The 19,958-nt window shown below is 40.5% G+C and overlaps 1 protein-coding gene across 1 annotated transcript in view; it reads left to right on the top strand.

The window, feature by feature from the left end:
• The first annotated feature begins 319 nt into the window (after nt 1-319).
• ICE1 (interactor of little elongation complex ELL subunit 1) overlaps nt 320-19,958 on the top strand; it is a 535,590-nt gene continuing 515,951 nt past the window's right edge. Inside the window, exon 1 of the mRNA XM_081232988.1 lies at nt 320-330. The gene's annotated coding sequence lies outside the window, so the exon portion shown is untranslated. The remainder of the gene's footprint in view (nt 331-19,958) is intronic.

The raw sequence follows: 19,958 nt of genomic DNA on the forward strand, positions 1-19,958 counted from the left end.
ATATATATATATATATATATGTATATGTATACACACACACACACACACACACACACACACACACACACACATATATATATATATATATATATATATATATATATATATATATATATATATAAAGTTATCTCTGTTAAGTTACTCTGGGGAAATAACAACCAGTTATATTTCCACTGACTCAACATTGTCTACTCTATAGTAGGTTTATTGCTACTATCATCTTTCCAGAAGTTGTCTCTTCATCCCCAGTTTCCCTGTGAAGAAGAGTTTCACTAGAATATTGCACTGTCTGGGGGGGTGTGGTTTGTAGGTTGGAAGAAATGTGATTTAGTGCATTTGGAAGTATACTGTGCATCCCCATCAGACTAATAGATCTGTTATAAATAATTCCTCTTAGTTTCCTTGTCAGAAAAGGATTAGTTCATCCCAAATGAGTATGGCTCTCCTAGGTCTATTGCTGTAGAGCTGGAGATGCAGTACCGAGCTGGTGAAGGTGTTTATTAGTTTATTTGGGAAATGCAACTGCTGACCGCAGATTAATTCACTTGTACCAGGCCTACTGCACATGCTGAGTGCTGTTTGATTAGTGAACTGGGTCTCATGTCGGTGCCTCCTGGTGCTAAGTTTATTGTCTGCTGGTGGTGGGAGCTTACACAGTTAGTCCCTGAGGAACTAGTGCAGATCGTGTGTTTGCACCTGGTGTCAGCTGGGAGAAATTTCATCTTCTAACTGAAGCTTCGTGGCTGGAATTTTTCAGCCACCACAACACAAAAGGTGAAGTATATGAAATTTTGTCTCTAGGCATTAACAAAGTAGAATTGGAGAGGGTCTATGATCTGAACAGAATCAGAAAGTGACTCAGTTCCCACTCATGGAGTGACCTCCTGTCACACACCTGAACCTGTGTGGCCAGCCAGGAGGTTGCCCACTTCTGCAAAACGTAAATAGAAATCAAAGTTGACAAAATACGTGGTACTGGGCGTGCATGCATTTTAATCTACATTTAAGCCATTTAGCTCATTCTGGCCACCGCCCCTTGGCTCTGTCTCCATGATGCATAAGTGTGGCTGCTTATTGTGGTCTCACTGTTGGTCAAAATCATGTTCTTCTTGACTGAAGATTCTTTCCGTGTCTCTACTTTGAGTGATATAGCGTAATCATATCCGTATTTCTCCACATAACTTTTTATTATTATAAATCAACACCCAGGTGCCCCACTCTTCAGGACAACAGCTGGTCTAGAAGGAGCTGTCTACCTCCCCCTTCTGACACTTCTCACTCCCTCACCTGCAGGTACAATGCCGGGGATGGGGGTGGGGGTCTGCCCTCTCAGAGTCGACACCCAGGCCTGCTCTCTCCTGAGGTGTCATCCTCTCCATCAACAAGCCCCCAACCCCACTGCATTTCCCCAGAAGGAAGAGCTTGGGACAGCAGCCTCCCTGACCTATCACCCAGCTGTTCTAGGTGGGAACAGATCAAAGGGTGGACTTTGGGAAATATTTTCCCTGAAGCAGTATTCTCTCCCTTTAAAGTCCCTGCTATCTGAGTTATTTTATGCATGTTAATTTGTCCAATAAATCTTTATTGAGACTATTTGCAAGGCACCTTGACAGTTACGGATGAAGTTAATGAAGCTTCAGCGTCAGCGCCTAGCCCATCTCGCCCGTGGACTCGAGGATGGGCTCCAGAAATGCGTTGGTGTAATCATGGTTTAATGAAATTTGCCAAGGTAAGAATTAACTGAAATTGGGGTCAATTCCACCCCAATTACCCCTTTCCACATTCCCGTAGTGGCTGGGGACATTGATTGACCATGGACAATTTAGGGATCTAGTCTATGGAGTTGCTTTAAAGATACATTTAGCCTGTAACTTAACCTGATCTATTTAATGGCTTCATAGTCACTTCCCTGTGTAATTAAGTTACTGTTAGCTGCTCCTACCATCAGCTCATGAGACATGTGCAAAGACCCAGGCCAGAGGTCCTGTGACAGGAAAATCTCCCACAGGTGTTGGCACCAGAGCCTGTGGTAATGGAGTTTCAAACGGACAGCCTTAGAAGGTCGTTCATGGGAACGTCTTCCAGTCCCCAGATGTGTAAAACTGTAAGCAGATTTCTTCGTCGCAATGGATGTTCCCCCCATCAGACACATCCTCAGCAAAACAACAATGATATTTAGAAATACATTCATAATTTTTTTCCTTTTTGATGGAAATCTCCTGAAACAGAATTTATCAGTATCCTTGTGTTCGTAGAGCACACGCCCACTTCAGTTCTACAAATGGCAGGATCTACCCCATGTGAAGCTGCATGTTTTATGTTCAGCCATAAAAATAAATTTTAAGCAAGTAACGTGAGGCAAAGTCTCAATTACCTTTCTAGTTTTTCTATGGAAAATCACAATTATTTAAAAAGATGATCAAAAGTATATACATCCCCAAATTACAGGAAAATAAAATAGTAGATTTGTAACAGTTCACTCATTCATTCGTGAGTATGTTTCAGTTTAAATAATAATTTGTTGTTATTTACTTTTTCGTTTGAAACAAATATTCTTATTTGTACCATGTGTTGTAATCTTAAAACAAGCTTCAGATCTTACAGAAGTCGAGTGAGAAAGATAGAATCCCTGAAGCTCCCTGCCTGTGTACCAGTTTGAGTGCACTGCTCTGTCTTGGCCTCATAATTCATGCGCCCTTAGTCCTGGATGCCAGTGGTTAAAAAAAAGTGTCCTCAACCCTTCCCTCTGTCTGTACCTTCTGCCTCTTGTTGCCTCCACTCTTTGATCTGGATTCAGGCCACCACCCCATTGCTCAGGAGTAGAAAAGTGCCAACTTTTTCTCTGGCACCTTTATCAGAGTCTCTGAACATCTTATATGATTAGCCCATACTTCTGTTGGGTTTCTGTTAAGTGCCTCTTTCTGGACCTGGCAGGACTCACTTAGGCCCTCATCCCTGTTCAATCCCTGCACCCTGATGACGTTTTTCATATGCAAGTTTGGCAAGCTCATAACTTCATGCCGTTGTCTGAAGCCAGGCTGGCCCCGCGTCCCTCCACCTCACTGGGACTCTGCCCTCCCCTGCAACTCCAAGCGTGGTTAGTCCTGCCTCCATGGAGCCCCTGGGGCCACTTCCCAACAACGTTTTCACACAAGGTGTTGGCCGGAGCTCCTGAAGATAGGGATTGGAATGTTTACTCAGCTATTAGAACAGATGATTTGTGCATGCATGACAAAAAATGAGGGCATGACTTGCAAACCTGATACTAAGACTGTCTTTTCTTGTATCCTCACCCAGTGGCAAGGCCAGGGAGTGGAGACATACTGCCTCACTGAACTCTAAGTGCTAGAGGCTATGTTTATCCAAAAATCTGACAATTGCTGAGAGGATGAATTCATGTAGGTTAGTGTTCCACACTGCTTCACAAACTTGGCCTGTACCTCTGGGATCATACCCCCAAACCTTGGTTATTCTTCTTCTTGTGCTCAGTTCTGCTCCAATCCTATATCTCCTTCCAGGCCATTCATGATCCCTACATGGGATCTGCTCTTCCAGGCTCCTCAATTTCCTGTCTCTGTAAATGTAGTCCCTTGTAATTCTACAGTACAGGCCTAAATCATTCCACCTGACATAGCTAGAATCCAAACCCAGACAGCAAAGGAGAAACACTCTGCCCTTCCAGGGAGTCCCAATTCACAACAGCATGATAAAGTCAACCTCCATCCAGACCTTGGAAGCCCCCTTGTCTTATATTATGACACATATGTCACCATTTTTGCATTTGCACACATCAACTGCTAATTCGTGTCTGGGGTTTGTGCTTCCATAAATCAGAGCAAACCTCCATGAACTTAGGAATTGCTATTTCTTATGGAAAGATACAGTAGCTGGGCCTGTGCAGAGCAAGAGGATTGTTCTAGAATCAAGCCTGATCCCAGTGAGGATTTAGACCTATTGGCATGGGAAGATATAGGCTCCAATTTCACAATTTTTAAGTAGTGAGAAGGTAAACCATAGAAGGAAGATTGTGGAAGACTCATGAGGTTGGTGCTTTAGATACATGGAAAGACCACGTGGTCTTGCTCTATTCACAGGACTGTATCCGGTTATAATACATTCCCAAGATGTAGTCTCTTCGCTAGGAGAGGGGAAGTTAGAAAATAATAAACTACAGCTATTTACAAGTGATCACTCATGGATATGGGTTGAAGAAATGTGTATAAACATTATGGATTGGAATGATTCCTTTTTGGAATAATGGTATTTTAACTTCTCCAGAATGCTGACTGATAGCTTCAGTATTGTGAAATTTAAAATAATAAATGGATTTTGCCCATTTCTTAATGATGCTTAAAATGATGCAGAAAACAATGCAAGAGCAATGGAAAGGAATACACATGTTAGACTTAGACATGAAACATTCTGGCAGCCACACTGTGTTAGTAATTTTGACCTGCTGCCTTTGTCCACATGGATGACTTGGGTGGCTCAAGGCCACTGAGCCATGTGGCTTGAGTCGTTTCCCAGGGGGTATGATGGATCTGAACTGGTCCAGCCACAGTCTCCCACCCAGTCCCCCTTGTGACCAAAGGCATGTGTTTGTGAGAGAGCTGGATGTTTTCAGGGGTGAGATCGATGATGAAGGAACAAAGCAAAAAAGAAAAACGGCCAGCACAGCCATGAATCCCCAGCCACTGGCTCCTCTGCAGTGTATTCTGACCAACTAAGCAAACAGACTCTCGCCTGTAGCCTGAGAAAGAGGACTCTCTGGGGACCCCTGGCACCAGTACAGCTGTGTCCAAAAAGGTCTGCTTTGCTGCACAGACTACCTAAAATCAAGATCTCAGGGAAACAACGATCACAGCAGCCGTGAGCAAGAAACGTCAGACTTCTCTGCAGCATCACCTTGAGTATCAGAGGTATTAAAGTGTGTCTTAAACATTCTTTCCTGAAGCTTATCCTGTTCTTATAGTTTTCTAAAAGTGTTGTAGGAAAACAGGAAAAGATCAAACCTTTTGATTTATGTACATCCTATCCCAAACATTTCCATAAAATAAGAATTGTATCCTCTTGAAATAACAGTGATAAACCAAAAAAAAAAAAAAAGATTCAATAAAAACTTCCAACCAAGTTGATCAAGAGTCTGCATAAAGTGTACTTCTTTCAACTGTATATGTCAAGCAAATTTTTTTTTTAAAAGCTTCGTATTTCCTGAACTTTTCTGAGGAATTCAAAATTTCAGGCGTGGGGAGTAGATGGCTACAAATGCTATAGGGACTTAAAGTAAAACTTGGTATAAAACTAAAGGAAGGGCTTCCCTGGTGGCGCAGTAGTTGGGAGTCCGCCTGCCGATGCAGGGGACACGGGTTCGTGTCCCGGTCCGGGAAGATCCCACATGCCGCGGAGCGGCTGGACCCGTGAGCCATGGCCTCTGAGCCTGTGAGTCTGGAGCCTGTGCTCCGCAACGGGAGAGGCCACAGCAGTGAGAGGACCGTGTACCAAAAAAAAAAGAAAAAAAACTAAAGGAAGAAATATTTCCTCTCCTTTCTTACACTGGAACGTTTCCAAAATCTTATGAATATGCATTCTCAAGTAAAAGCAATGGAAAATCACCAAACAAGGAAGGACCTGACAAAGACAAGATTAGAAACAACAAACTAGAAGACGTAAGATGTACCGTATATAAAAGGTAGGAAAATAAGACAACAGATCCCAAATGAAAGATATTCTCACATACACTGCAGGATTTTAAAATTTAAGGTACTGCTTCAATGACATTTCTTAACATAATTTGACCTAGGACTTCCCTGGTGGCACAATGGTTAATAATCCACTTGCCAATGCAGAGGATGCAGGTTCAAGCCCTGCTCCGGGAAGATTCCCACATGCCGTGGAGCAACTAATCCCATGCACCACAACTGCGGAGCCTGCGCTCTAAAGCCCACGAGCCACAACTACTGAGCCAGGTGTCACAGCTACTGAAGGCTGAGTGCCTAGAGCTTATGCTCTGCAACAAGAGAAGTCACCACAATGAGAAGCCCATGCACCGTGACAAAGAGTATCCCCTGCTTGCCACAACTAGGGAAAGCCCAGACACAGCAATGAAGACCCAATGCAGCCAAAAATAAATGTTAATTAATTAATTTAAAATAATAATTTGACCTAATTTAAAGCAACTTCATCATCAAAAACAGCAAAAATTAAAAAGTTTTATTGATAAACCTATCTGCAGTTTAACAAGGCTTTCAAAACTGTGTACACATCTGACCTAGGTAATTCTCAATAGAAACGTTTACATCACTCTTCTGGCTAAATATACTCATTTAGCTCCATTAATTGAAATTACAGTCACCACTTGATGGTGTCTCAGTGTCTCTGACTCTGCATGTGAACAGAACTCTCACTGGAGCCTGAGAACCCAAACCAGGAAAGAAGAGCTTAAGAAGTTGGGTCCAACACACACTACTATTTTCTTCTCATGTTAGTCTCTTACAGGAATTGAAAAAAAGGCTCGTTTTTGCCTGGTCCACAAGATAAGAATGGATTTTACATTTTAAAATGTTTAAAACATAATAAAAGAAGAATGTTATTTGGTGACACATGAAAATAATCTGAAATTTAAATTTCAGAGTTTGTAAATAAAGTTTTATTGGAACACAGCCACACCCATTAATTCATGGGTTATTGGCCACAGCTGCTTTGCACTAAACTTCATGCATAATTGAACAGCTACAGCAGAAACCATATTGCCCGCGAAGCTGAACATATTAATTAGCCCTTTACAGAAAACCTTTACTGACCTCTGGTCTGGTGGCAGAGACAAAGGAGTGGAAGATGGGCCTCTCATGCTTCATGAGAGGCATCTGGTCCCCAGTGGAAGGCCAGGGTTGTCCTGGGCAGGGGGACCACCCCTGGGGACATCAGGAGGTAGGTCCATGTAGAGAGGAGAAGAAAACCAAGTGGTCGAATAACTTGTCACATGTTCATGTTTCTAAGAATACTATAGCATGTGCCCCCCATGGGTCAAGGAACAGGCTTTGTTCTTTATGTTCCAAACATTTGACAGTTTTCAAGCTTGTAAATCACAACATGAGAAGTTCTTGAGTCCTGGAATCACAAAGAAGGTTTGACATATATGTCATATTAAGACATAGAGTGTCCCCCTGATATAGAGCTGGGCTGTGGGGCTGAAATTGAGGGGTGCCCAGTTAGAATCAGAAAATTCCCAAGGCAATGCACTGTGAAAAAAACAAAAACAAAAACAACAACAACAACAACAAAAAAACCCACTTCCTTCATATAAGAGCAAATAGCCAAAATCAGGAGGTGTAAGCACAGGTCATACATATTAAATAAATACTAAAAGTCACAAAAACATCCTTGTAGAGGTTCATTCAGAATGTGATGAGACACTACACTGAACACACTTCCTGGTAGAAGTAATTGTTTCCCCTAGCTGAGGAATCTCACCTATACCCAGTTGAAGGTTGCCTGGCGTCCACACCACAGACGGCACTCTGGGAGAACTGTTTCTCCATCAGACTTCACTAGAATGTACACTTCACTCTGCTTGGAGGCCTGGCATGAGGAGAATATGCTGTCCAGCCTGCTTGCTTCCTGGCTCTGAAGCGAGTTATTTCTGAGCAATGTCAATAGTTTCCAGGCTACAGGGGAAGCACGGGACCCTCAAGCTTCCTCTTCCTGACACCTATATCCACAAACATATAAAAACTGAAGGCCAACAAGATTGTGGCAAAAGAAGAAAAAAATATTCAGAACAGACAGAATTTGCTCTGAAATAATTTTCCTTGGTGACAGACATAACAACCATGTGATCCAGGAGGTGTCATGACAGCCTCATCTCAAAGTTGAATTGATGCTGAGAAGACTGCTCATTCCTACTTTAGGGTGTGGAGGAACAGGCCATCTCCCAGAGGAAATGAGAGAAAAAACCAGTCCCTGAGCAGATGCTCTCATTCCAGTGGGGGTAAAATGGTCCAAGAGACTCCATAGTGGAAGGGAGGTTGAGTCAGGAGGCCCTCACGTGCTTTCCTGCAGGGGAAGAGGGAAAGACTGTTTGCAGGCATTCACGTGGGGCTACAGTCCTGGACCAGAGAAAGGAATCAGGCATGGACCAGGTGTGGAGCAAATGAGCCAGCGCCACATCTTTGTAAGGTCACCATCCTCTTCCCCTATTTTCCGGTGAAGTAGAGCTGTACCAATTGCAGCCTTCTTCTTCTCCAGAACATCCACCGGTATGAAGGGAGCTGGTACTGGACTGCTGTCCGTGTTACTCTGCCAAATTGAGAGAGGGTCAGAGCTAGATATTTCATTTATATCCCTTGTTTGATTCGAAACATGTGTGGACGAGGAATGTAACCGGCTTGGTTGCAACAGGAATTCAGGCCAACAGATGACAGTTTTTATAGCCCTGACACGTCTTCCTACCACAGCAATTAGTATCCGGTGGGGACCAGGCACTGTCTGCTTGTCATTTTCAATATCTTGTTGTTACTTAACATTATAAAGTCCCAAACACAGCATGAAGTCACAATCCTGTGTTGTCAGTTACAGAGGCTTAAGAGGCTTAAGACCCTGTGTCACTGCTCTGCAGGGAGTTTCAGAATTATTATTCGGCATTTTCGTCTCAATAGGAGATTGTGTTTAAGGATTTGTCATGGAGAAGAGCTCTGGGCTTATTTGTTTCCATCTTCACTGGACATGCCCTCCCTGGTGGGATCAGCAGCCTCACCAGTTGGTTGCTCTGGGCTCCTTCTCCTTCATGCCAACAGACCTACAGTCTCCTGAGGCACATCATGGGGGCTCAGGCCCTGCAGATTTCATGCTGTGTGGCTGTCTCCATGAAACCACCCACACAAAAATGCAGACTTTTCTTTGGGCCATGGGCCTGGATGTGAGGTCCAGCCAGGGGAAGGTTTTCAGCGGCTGGGAGAGGAAGAGAGTCAAGAGTCCCTGATCCTGCAATTAGCTCCTCTTTGCTGGACAGTTGTCCTTAGGCCTGGAAAACCATCCATATTACTATCCCCCCCCAAAAAAAACTAGTGGCAACATCAGTGTTCACCTCTCCATCTAGGTACCATGTCAGGGAAAAGGAAGGCTTTCCATGGGGTAAAGGAAGCATCTGAAGAAAGTTGACTTCAAAGCATTTGAGATCTTACGAGGTTGGATGATAATGCTTTCTCCTTACTATCTCATGTGAAGACTCACTCAGATTTTCTTTTTTCTTTTTTTTTTTAATGCACACAAGTAAGCACCAAATTCTCCAACCTCCTACAGTATATCTTGTCCAAGTCTTTGTAATATATCAAGGCAGGAGCAGTTCAACAATTAGAACTAATTAACATCTGTGGTTTTATTAGAGTCATACTAATTTCTTCAGCTCAGTGAACAACCAGAAAGTGCAAAAGCACAGATAAGGCTGAAATCACTGAAACTGAGCCTTCTAACCTTCCAGAGAAGACAGGGAACGTGGAGTGAGGGACAGAGATGTCCAGCCTTTGCCTGGTACAGCTGGGCAGCAAGGAAAGCAAGATTTAGGCAAGGATCGTAAATGTGATATCTTGTCACATTTCCAATTTTCAAATTCTTAAAATCATATCCTTTTCTGTTTTCTATTACATCTAAACAATTCTCAGTTGGGTAGATGCTTTTGTAATAATATAGACCTGACTTTGATATAAAATATAAGTAAACATAAGTGAATTTGCATGCAAGGAAAAATTATGCCCCTGCTTGAATCTCTTTAAAGCATAAAACAAAGTAAAGAGAAAAAATGATGTGATGATTTGTGGGGCTTGTAGTATTTGCCTGAATTTTCTGTGTAAATTAATTAGGAAGCTGTGACTAGTCTTGAGGAAAGGATGTAAACAAGACAAGATTTAAAATCTGTTTCCACTGAGGACCTGGTTGTGTGATTGGCCACTATCACACTGTTTTCTCTCTAAGCTTTTCTCTCTGGCTCCCAGTCCCCATGAAATTTCAGGAGGAGTTTGACATCTTGGTCCTTCCCTGCAGATTGTCTAGGGTGAGACCAACACACACACATACACACACACACATCAAAAAGACAATTAAAAGATTAAAAGGATAAAAGGACAGCTGCTAAGCAATATGTTTCACAAGAACAATTTAGGGGTGGGTCATAGGCAAGACTAAAGGGACAGATTCCTCCAACTTATGTCAATGTCACTGGCACTTTATGGTTCCATGAACTTAAATGTAAAATTAATCCCTTATGAGTCATTTTCTAAGAAACTAAAAACCAAAGTGCTGGCACAAGGCAACGAGCCCCAAGGACCCAAGAAGTGTCCTAATACCAAGGAAATTTATTACTTTCAGTACTACATTAATTTTCGTTTTAAATTAAACTTTATCTTTTCTTAGTAATTTTTCTTTGGAATTTTAAAGATCAAATTTTCTCATTCATTGCCTTTTATTTAGTAAAATTTAAATTCAACCCAGATGAGCAACTAAGATCTTAAGGAAACATATTTATTAATCTAATGAAAGCATTTTAAGTGAAACTTTGAAAGTATTATAGTATATTAACATTACTCTTTGAATTCTGTCTAATTCCTGTAGTGTTGAATTGGTAGATCACTAAACTAACATTTCCTTATAAGTCATATATATGAGCAAACTAATAATATTGTTTCATGAGGAATAGAATACATATATATATATATACACACATATATATGTCTCCTTTATAAGATTGCTATAATAGATAAATATATGAGAGCAAATTCTACTTCTTGTCAAGGGACTGTATTTACTCTCTCACCTGAAGAAACTGAAAAAGAAATATATATATAGACAAAATACATGAAACCCACAGTGTCAAGGCTGGACAATCAAGCAATGATCCCTGAGAGATGAAAACCCAAATAGGTGAGCCCTACAATTGCCCCAGCTTCCTGCCTCGAGTTTCCAGGCCCAGGCAACAGGTGGGGGGAGCTATTAGAGACCTGCAGTCTGTCTGGGTTGAGAAGCTGGGAGTTCAGGTGGGCACAGGCAGTTAGAATTCCCTGCAGAGAGCACCAGAGAGGAGTTAGCGCTGAGAGACAGAGACCCCCAGAGACCTACAGAGGGTTGCTGGGGAGAAGTGGGCTGAGTACCAATGGAAACACATGCGTGTGGGGAAAGTATTCAAGGCCAGGGCAAGAACCACAGGAAAGCATAGGGTAAAAAGTGTCAGCAACTCCCAAGGGGCTAAGAACAGTGCCTGTTCCCACCAGCCAGACAGGAAAACTCACAATTTATGGGCTACTGGGCAAAGTACACCAAAGGGTCTTGTATGAGTTTTGTCTAAGGCCCAGAGCAAGTTTTTTCAGTCTTACACTGTTAGCATTTTGGTCTGAATAATTATTTGTTATGGAATTTTTGTCCTGTTCATGGTAGGATGTTTAAGAGCACCCCTGATATTAGCCCATTAGATGCCAATACCATAAACCACACAGACGTTGCCAAATGTTCCTTGAAGACAAAATCATCCCATGCTGAAAACCACTGTCTTAGACTGACAAGTCTTGCATTAACCCATCTTAGACTGACTTTTCCAGTCCTGCATAACAAATCTTCTAAGCAAGACATGAGAGTATCAAAATATTTACATGTAAATTAATAACATCTCAGGACAAATTTCAAGATATTTATAAGAAAACAAAATTACCCAAAACATAAGATAAAATCACAGTACCTTGCATCATATAAAATTTACTAAGCTTTCAAAAAAATGAGAAAACATACGATATAAAGAGAAAAATCAATCAACTGAAATTTACCCAGTACTAGCACATGTATTATATTTAAGCAGATAATATTTTGAAACAATTATTATAGCTGTACCTCACATGTTCAAAGTGCTAAGTAAAGATGGAATATTTAAAAAAACACCATAATCAATTTTATAGAGATGAAAAATATTAAGTGTTAGATTTTAAAATACACTGGATAAGAAAAATGACAGATAAGACATTACAGAGGAAAACGCAAATGAACTTGAAAACATAACACTGTAACTTGTAAATGAAACAGGGAAAACAGAATTAAAAAGAATTTATCTGTGAGCTCTAGGACAAATGTAAGCAAAATAATATACAAGTAATTAAAGTTCTTGAAAGAAGATGGAAAGAGAAAGGAAGGAAGGAACAGGGAGAAAACAAAGAAGGAGGAGGGAAGGAGGAAGAAAGAAAGAAAGAAAGAAAAAGAAAGAAAGGAAGGAAGGAAGGAAGGAAGGAAGAGAAAGAAAGAAAGAAAGAAGATATAATGATAAAATATTTTTCCTAATTTGGTAAAAACTACAAACCCACAAATTCAAGAAACACCATGAGACACAAAATACATAAAGAAAACCATACCAAGATACCTTATAATCAAACGACTCAAAACTAATGATAAAGATAAAATCTTAAGAGCAGACAGAGAGACACAATTATGATAACTGCAGATTTCTTATTAGAAACAACACAGGAAAGAAGACAGAGTACAACTTCTCTAAGGTACTGAACAACAACAAAAAAAAAGGTCAGCCTATGATTATATATGATCAGAGAAATGATCATTCAAAAGTAAAAGTGGTGGGAGGAGCTTCAAGATGGCAGAAGAGTAAGACATGGAGATCACCTTCATCCCCACAAATACATCAGAAAAACATCTAATGTGGAACCCCTACAGAACACATGCTGGCAGAAGAACTCAGACCTCCCAAAAGGCAAGAAACTCCCCACGTACATGGGTAGGGCAAAAGGAAACAGAGACAAAAGAATAGGGACCAGGGCTTCCTTGGTGGTGCAGTGGTTGAGAGTCCGCCTGCCGATGCAGAGGACATGGGTTCATGCCCGGGTCCAGGAAGATCTCACATGCCACAGAGCAGCTAGGCCAGTGAGCCATGCTGCTGAGCCTGCACATCCGGAACTTATGCTCTGCAACAGGAGAGGCCACGACAGTGAGAGGCCCGTGTACCGCAAAAAAAAAAAAAAAAGAAAAGAAAGAAAAGAATAGGGACGGGACCTGCACCTCTGGGAGGGAGCTGTGAAGGAGGAATGGTTTCCACACACTAGGAAGGCTCTTCATGGGTGGAGACTGAAGGTGGCAGAGTGGGTAAGCTTCGGAGCCATGGAGGAAAGCCCAGCAACAGGGGTGCCGAGGGCAAAGTGGAGAGATTCCTGCACAGAGGATCGGTGCCGACCAGCACTCACCAGTCCGAGAGGCTTGTATGCGTAACCACCATGGAAGGTGGGGCCAAGGAGCTGAGACTCCAGCTTCGGAGGTCAGATCCCAGGGAGAGGACTGGGGTTGGCTGCATGAACACAGCCTAAAGGGGGTTAGTGTGACACAGCTAGCTGAGAGGGAGTCCGGGAAAAGTCTGGACCTGCCTAAGAGGCAAGAGACCATTGTTTCAGGGTGCACGAGGAGGGGGCATTCAGAACACCACCTACATGAGCTCGAGAGAAGGGTGCGAGCCATGGCTATCAGCACAGACACCAGAGAAGGGCATGAAATGCTAAGGCTGCTGTTGCAGCCATCAAGAAGCCTGTGTGCAAGCACAGGTCACTATCAACAGCTCCCCTCTTGGGAACCTGTGCAGCCCGCCACTGCCAGGGTCCCATGATCTGGGGACAACTTCCCTGGGAGAACACATGGCACACCTCAGGCTGGTTCAATGTCACTCCAGCCTCTGTTGCTACAGGTTCGCCCCACATACCATACCCCTCCCTCCCCCTGGCCTGAGTGAGCCAGAGCCCCCTAATCAGCTGATATTTTAACCCCGTCATGTCAGGGCAGGGAACAGACGCCCTCAGGTGACCTACACACAGAGGCGAGGCCAATCCAAAGCTGAATTCAGGAGCTGTTCAAACAAAGAAGAGAAAGGGAATTCTCTTGCACCAGCCTCAGGAGCAGTGGATTAAATCTCCACAATCAACTTGATGTACCCTGCATCTGTGGAATACCTGAATAGACAACGAATCATCCCAAAGTGAGGCAGTGGAATGTGGGAGTAACAATATATATATTTTTTTTTCCTTTTTCTCTTCTTGTGAGTGTGTATTTATATGCTTGTGTGTGTGATTTTGTCTGTATAGCTTTGCGTTTACAATTTGACCTAGGGTTCTGTCTGTCCGTTTTTTGTTTTGGTTTTTTTATCTTTTTTGGGTTGGTGGCTCTCTTCTTTCTTTCTTTCCTTCTTTCTTTCTTTCCTTCCTTTTTTATTACTTTTTAATTTTTAATAATTATTTTTTTATTTTAACAACTCTCTTTTCTTTCTTTCTTTCTTTCTTTCTCTCTCTCTCTCTCTCTTTCTCTCTCTCTCTCTCTCTTTCTTTCTTTCTTTCTTTCTTTCTTTCTTTCTTTCTTTCTTTCTTTGTTTTCTCCCTTTTCTTCTGAGCTGTGTGGATGACAGGGTCTTGATGCTTTTGCCAGGCATGAGGCCTGTGCCTCTGAGGTGGGAAAGCTGAGTTCAGCACATTAGTCCATCCACCAGAGACCTCCCAGCTCCATGTAATAACAAAAAGTGAAAATCTCCCAGAGATCAACATCTCAATGTCAAGACCCAACTCTACTCAACAACCAGCAAGTTACAGTGCTGGACACCCTATGCCAAACAACTAGCAACACAGGAACATGACCCCACCCATTAGCAAAGAGGCTACCTAAAATCATAATAAGCTCACAGACACTCCAAAACACACAATCAGATGCGGGCCTGTGCATCAGAAAGACAAGATCCAGCCTCATCCACAAGAACACAGGCAATAGTCCCCTGCAACAGGAAGCCTACAAAACTGACTGAACCAACCTTAGCCACTGGGGGCAGACCAAAAGCAACAGGAACTATTAACCTGCAGCCTGTGAAAAGGAGATCTAAAACACAGTAAGTTAAACAAAAAGAGAAGACAGAGAAACACACAGCAGATTAAAGATCAAGGTAAAAAACCCATCAGACCAAACAAATGAGGAGGAAATAGGCAGTCTACCTGAAAAAGAATTCAGAATAGTGATAGTAAAGATGATCTAAAATCTTGGAAATGTAATGCAGAAAATACAAGAAATGCTTCATAAGGACCTAGAATAACTAAAGAGCAAACAAACAATGATGAACAACACAAAAAAATGAACTTAAAAGTTCTCTAGAAGGCATCAAGAGCAGAATAACTAAGTCAGAAGAAGGGATAAGTGACCTGGAAAATAAAACAGTGGAAATAACTACTACAGAGCAGAATAAAGACAAAAGAATGAAAAGAATTGAGGACAATCTCAAAGACCTCTGGGATAACTTTAAATGCACCAACATTCAAATTATAGGGGTCCCAGAAGAAGAGAAAAAGAGAGGTATTGAGAAAATATTTGAAGACATTATAGTTGAAAACTTCCCTAATATGGGAAAGGAAATAGTGAATCAAGCCCAGGAAGCACAGAGAGTCCCGTACAGGAAAAATGCAAGGAGAAATATGCCAAGACACATATTAATCAAACTATCAAAAATTAAATACAAAGAAAAAATAATAAAAGCAGCAAGGGAAAAACAACAAATAACATACAAGGGAATCCCCATAAGGTTAACTGCTGATCTTTCAGTAGAAACAGCAAGCCAGAAGGGAGTGGCAGGATATATTTAAAGTAATGTAAGGGAAAAAAACTACAACCAAGATTACTCAACCCAGCAAGTATCTCATTCAGATTTGAAGGAAAAATTAAAATTTTACACACGAGCAAAAACTAAGAGAATTCAGCATCACCAAACCAGCTTTACAACAAAGGGGAAAGGAAATTCTCTAAGCAGGAAACACAAGAGAAGGAAAAGACCTACAATAACAAACCCCCCAAAATGGTAATAGGAACATAAATATAGATAAATACCTTAAATATAAATGGATTAAATGCTCTAACCAAAAGACATAGACTGGTTGAATGGATACAACAACAAGACATGTATAAATGCTATCTACAAGAGAACCACTTCAGACCTAGGGACACATACAGACTGAAAGTAAGGGGATGGAAAAAGATATTCCATGCAAAAGGAAATCAAAAGAAAGCTGGAGTAGAAATTCTCATAACAGACAAAATAGACTTTAAAATAAAGACTACTATAAGAGACAAAGAAGGACACTACATAATGATCAAAGGATCAATCCAAAAAGGAGATATAACAATTGTAAATATCTATGCACCCAATATAGGAGCACCTCAGTACATAAGGAAAATGCTAACAGCCAAAAAAGGGGACATTGACAGTAACACAATCATAGTAGAGGACTTTAACACCCCACTTTCACCAATGGACAGGTCATCCAAAATGAAAATCAACAAGGAAACACAGGCTTTAAATGATACATTTGACAAGATGGACTTGTTTGATATTTCCAGGATATTCCAACTAAAAACAACAGACTACACATTCTCCTCAAGTGCTCATGGAACATTCTCCAGGACAGATCATATCTTGGGTCTCAAATCAAGTCCTGGTAAATTTAAGAAAATGAAATTGTATCAGGTATCTTTTCTGACCACAATGTTATGAGACTAGATATCAATTACAGGAATAAATCTGTAAAAATTACAAACACATGGTGGTGAAACAACACACTACTTAATAACGAAGAGATCACTGAAGAAATCAAAAAATACCAAGAAACAAATGACAATGAAAACACGATGGCCCAAAACATATGGGATGCAGCTAAAGCAGTTCTAAGAGGGAAGTTTATAGCAATAAAAAGCTACCTCAAGAAACAAGAAACATCTCAAATAAACAACCTAACCTTACACCTAAAACAATTAGAGAAAGAAGAACAAAAAAACCCCAAAGTTAGCAGAAGGAAAGAAATCATAAAGACCAGATCAGAAATAAATGGAAAAGAGATGAAGAAACGATAGCAAAGATCAATAAAACTAAAAGCTGGTTCTTTGAGAAGATAAACAAAATTGATAAACCATTAGCCAGACTTATCAAGAAGAAAAGGGAGAAGGCTCAAATCAATAGAATTAGAAACAAAAAAGGAGAAGTAACAACACATACTGCAGAAATACAAAGGATGAAGAGAGGTTACTACAAGCAACAATATTGGACAACCTACAAGAAATGGACAAATTCTTAGAAATGCACATCCTTCTGAGACTAAGCCAGGAAAGAATAGAAAATATAAACAGAACAATCACAAGCACTGAAATTGAAACTGTGATTTAAAATCTTCCAACGAACAAAAGCCCAGGACCACATGGCTTCACCGGCGAATTCTGTCAGACATTCAGAGAAGAGCTAACACTTATCCTTCTCAAACTCATCCAAAATATAGCAGAGGAGGGAACACTCCCAAATTTATTCTACAAGGCCACCATCACCCTGATAACAAAACAATACAAAGATGTCACCAAGAAAGAAAACTACAGGTAATATCACTGATGAACATAGATGCAAAAATCCTCAACAAAATACTAGCAAACAGACACCAACAGCACATTTAAAGGATCATGCACCATGATGAAGTGGGGTTTATCCCAGGAATGCAAGTATTCTTCAATAAAAACATATGATCATCTCAATAGATGCAGAAAAATATTTTGACAAAATTCAACACCCATTTATGATAAAAACCCTCCAGAAAGTACGTATGGAGGGAACTTACCTCAACATAATAAAGGCCATATATGAAAAACCCACAGCCATCATCGTCCTCAATGGTGAAAAAATGAAACCATTTCCACTAAGGTCAGGAACAAGACAAGGTTTCCCACTCACAGCACTATTATTCAACATAGTTTTGGAAGTTTTAGCCACAGCAATCAGGAAGAAAAAGAACTAAAAGGAATCCAAATTGGAAAAGAAAAAGTAAACCTGTCACTGTTTGCAGATGACATGTTACTATACATAGAGAATCCTATAGATACTACCAGAAAACAATTAGAACTAATCAATGAAATTAGTAAAGTAGCAGGATACAAAACTAATGCACAGAAATCTCTTACATTCCTATGCACTAAAGATGAAAAATCTGAAAGTGAAATTAAGGAAACACTCCCATTTACCACTGCAACAAAAATAATAAAATACCTAGCAATAAACCTACCTAAGGAGACAAAAGACCTGTATGCACAAAATTATAAGACACTGATGAAAGAAATTAAAGATGATACAAATAGATGGAGAGATATACCATGTTCTTGGATTGGCAGAATCAACATTGTGAAAATGACTATACTATACAAACCAATCTACATATTCAATGCAATCACTATCAAACTACCACTGGCAATTTTCACAGAACTAGAACAAAAAAATTCACAATTTGTATGGAAATATGAAAGACCCCGAACAGCCGAACCAGTCTGGAGAAAAAAAAACAGAGCTGGAGGAATCAGGCTCCCAGACTTCAGACTACACTACAAAGCTACAGTAATGAAGACAGTACATTACTGGCAAAAAACAGAAATATAGATCAATGGAACTGGATAGAAAGCCCAGGGATAAACCCACACACCTACAGTCACCTTATTTTTGATAAAGGAGGCAAGAGTATACAGTGGAGAAAAGACACCCTCTTCAATAAGTGGTGCTGGGAACCATGGACAGCTACATGAAAAAGAATGAAATTAGAACACTCCCTAACACCATACACAAAATAAACTCAAAATGGATTAAAGATCTATATGTAAGGCCAGACACTACCAAACTCTCAGAGGAAAATATAGGCAGAACACTCTATGACATACATCACAGTAAGATCCTTTTTGACCCACTTCCTAGAGAAATGGAAATACAAAGAAAAATTTAAAAATGGGACCTAATGAAACTTCAAAGCTTTTGAACAGCAAAGGAAACCATAAACAGGACCAAAAGACAACCCTCAGAATGGGAGTAAATATTAGTAAATGAAGCAACTGACAAAGGATTAGTCTCCAAAATTTGCAACTAGCTCATGCATCTCAATATCAAAAAAAAAAAAAAACAAAAACAACCCAATTCAAACATGGTTCAAATATCTAAAGAGACATTTTTCCAAAGAAGATATACAGATTGCCAGCAAACACATGAAAGGATGCTCAACATCACTAATCATTAGAGAAATGCAAATCAAAACTATAATGAGGTATCCCCTCACACCAGTTAGAATGGCCATCATCAAAAAATCTACAAACAATAAATGCTGGAGAGGGTGTGGAGAAAAGGGAACCCTCTTGCACTGATGATGGGAAAGTAAATTGATACAGCCACTATGGAGAACAGTATGGAGGTTCCTTAGAAAACTAAAAATAGAACTACCATATGACCCAGCAATCCCACTACTGGGCATATATCCTAAGAAAACCATAATTCAAAAAGTGTAATGTACCACAATATTCACTGCAGCTCTATTTACAATAGCCAGAACATGGAAGCAACCTAAGTGTCTATCGACAGATAAATGGATAAAGAAGATGTGGCATATATATATATATACATATATATATATATATATATATACACATATATATATATGTATATATATATAATGGAATAATACACAGCCATAAAATGAAATGAAATTAAGTTATCTGTAGTGAGGTGAATGGACCAGAGTCTTTCTTACAGAGTGAAGTAAGTCAGAAAGAGAAAAACAAATACCATATGCTAACATATATATATGGACTCTAAAAAAAAAAAAAAAGTGGTCATGAAAAACCTAGGGACAGGACAGGAATAAAGATGCACACGTACTAGAGAATGGACTTGAGGACACAGGGTAGAGGAAAGGTAAGCTGTGACAAAGTGAGAGAGTGGCATGGACATATATACGCTACCAGATATAAAACCAGCAGCTAGTGGGAAGCAGCCGCATAGCACAGGGAAATCAGCTTGGTACTTGTGACCACCTAGAGGGCTGGGATAGGGAAGGTGGCAATGAGGGAGACTCAAGAGGGAAGAGATATGGGGATATATGTATATGTATAGCTGATTC

This window comes from Mesoplodon bidens, assembly GCF_964165515.1.
Source record: "Mesoplodon bidens genome assembly, chromosome: 4".
Taxonomy (NCBI): domain Eukaryota; kingdom Metazoa; phylum Chordata; class Mammalia; order Artiodactyla; family Ziphiidae; genus Mesoplodon; species Mesoplodon bidens.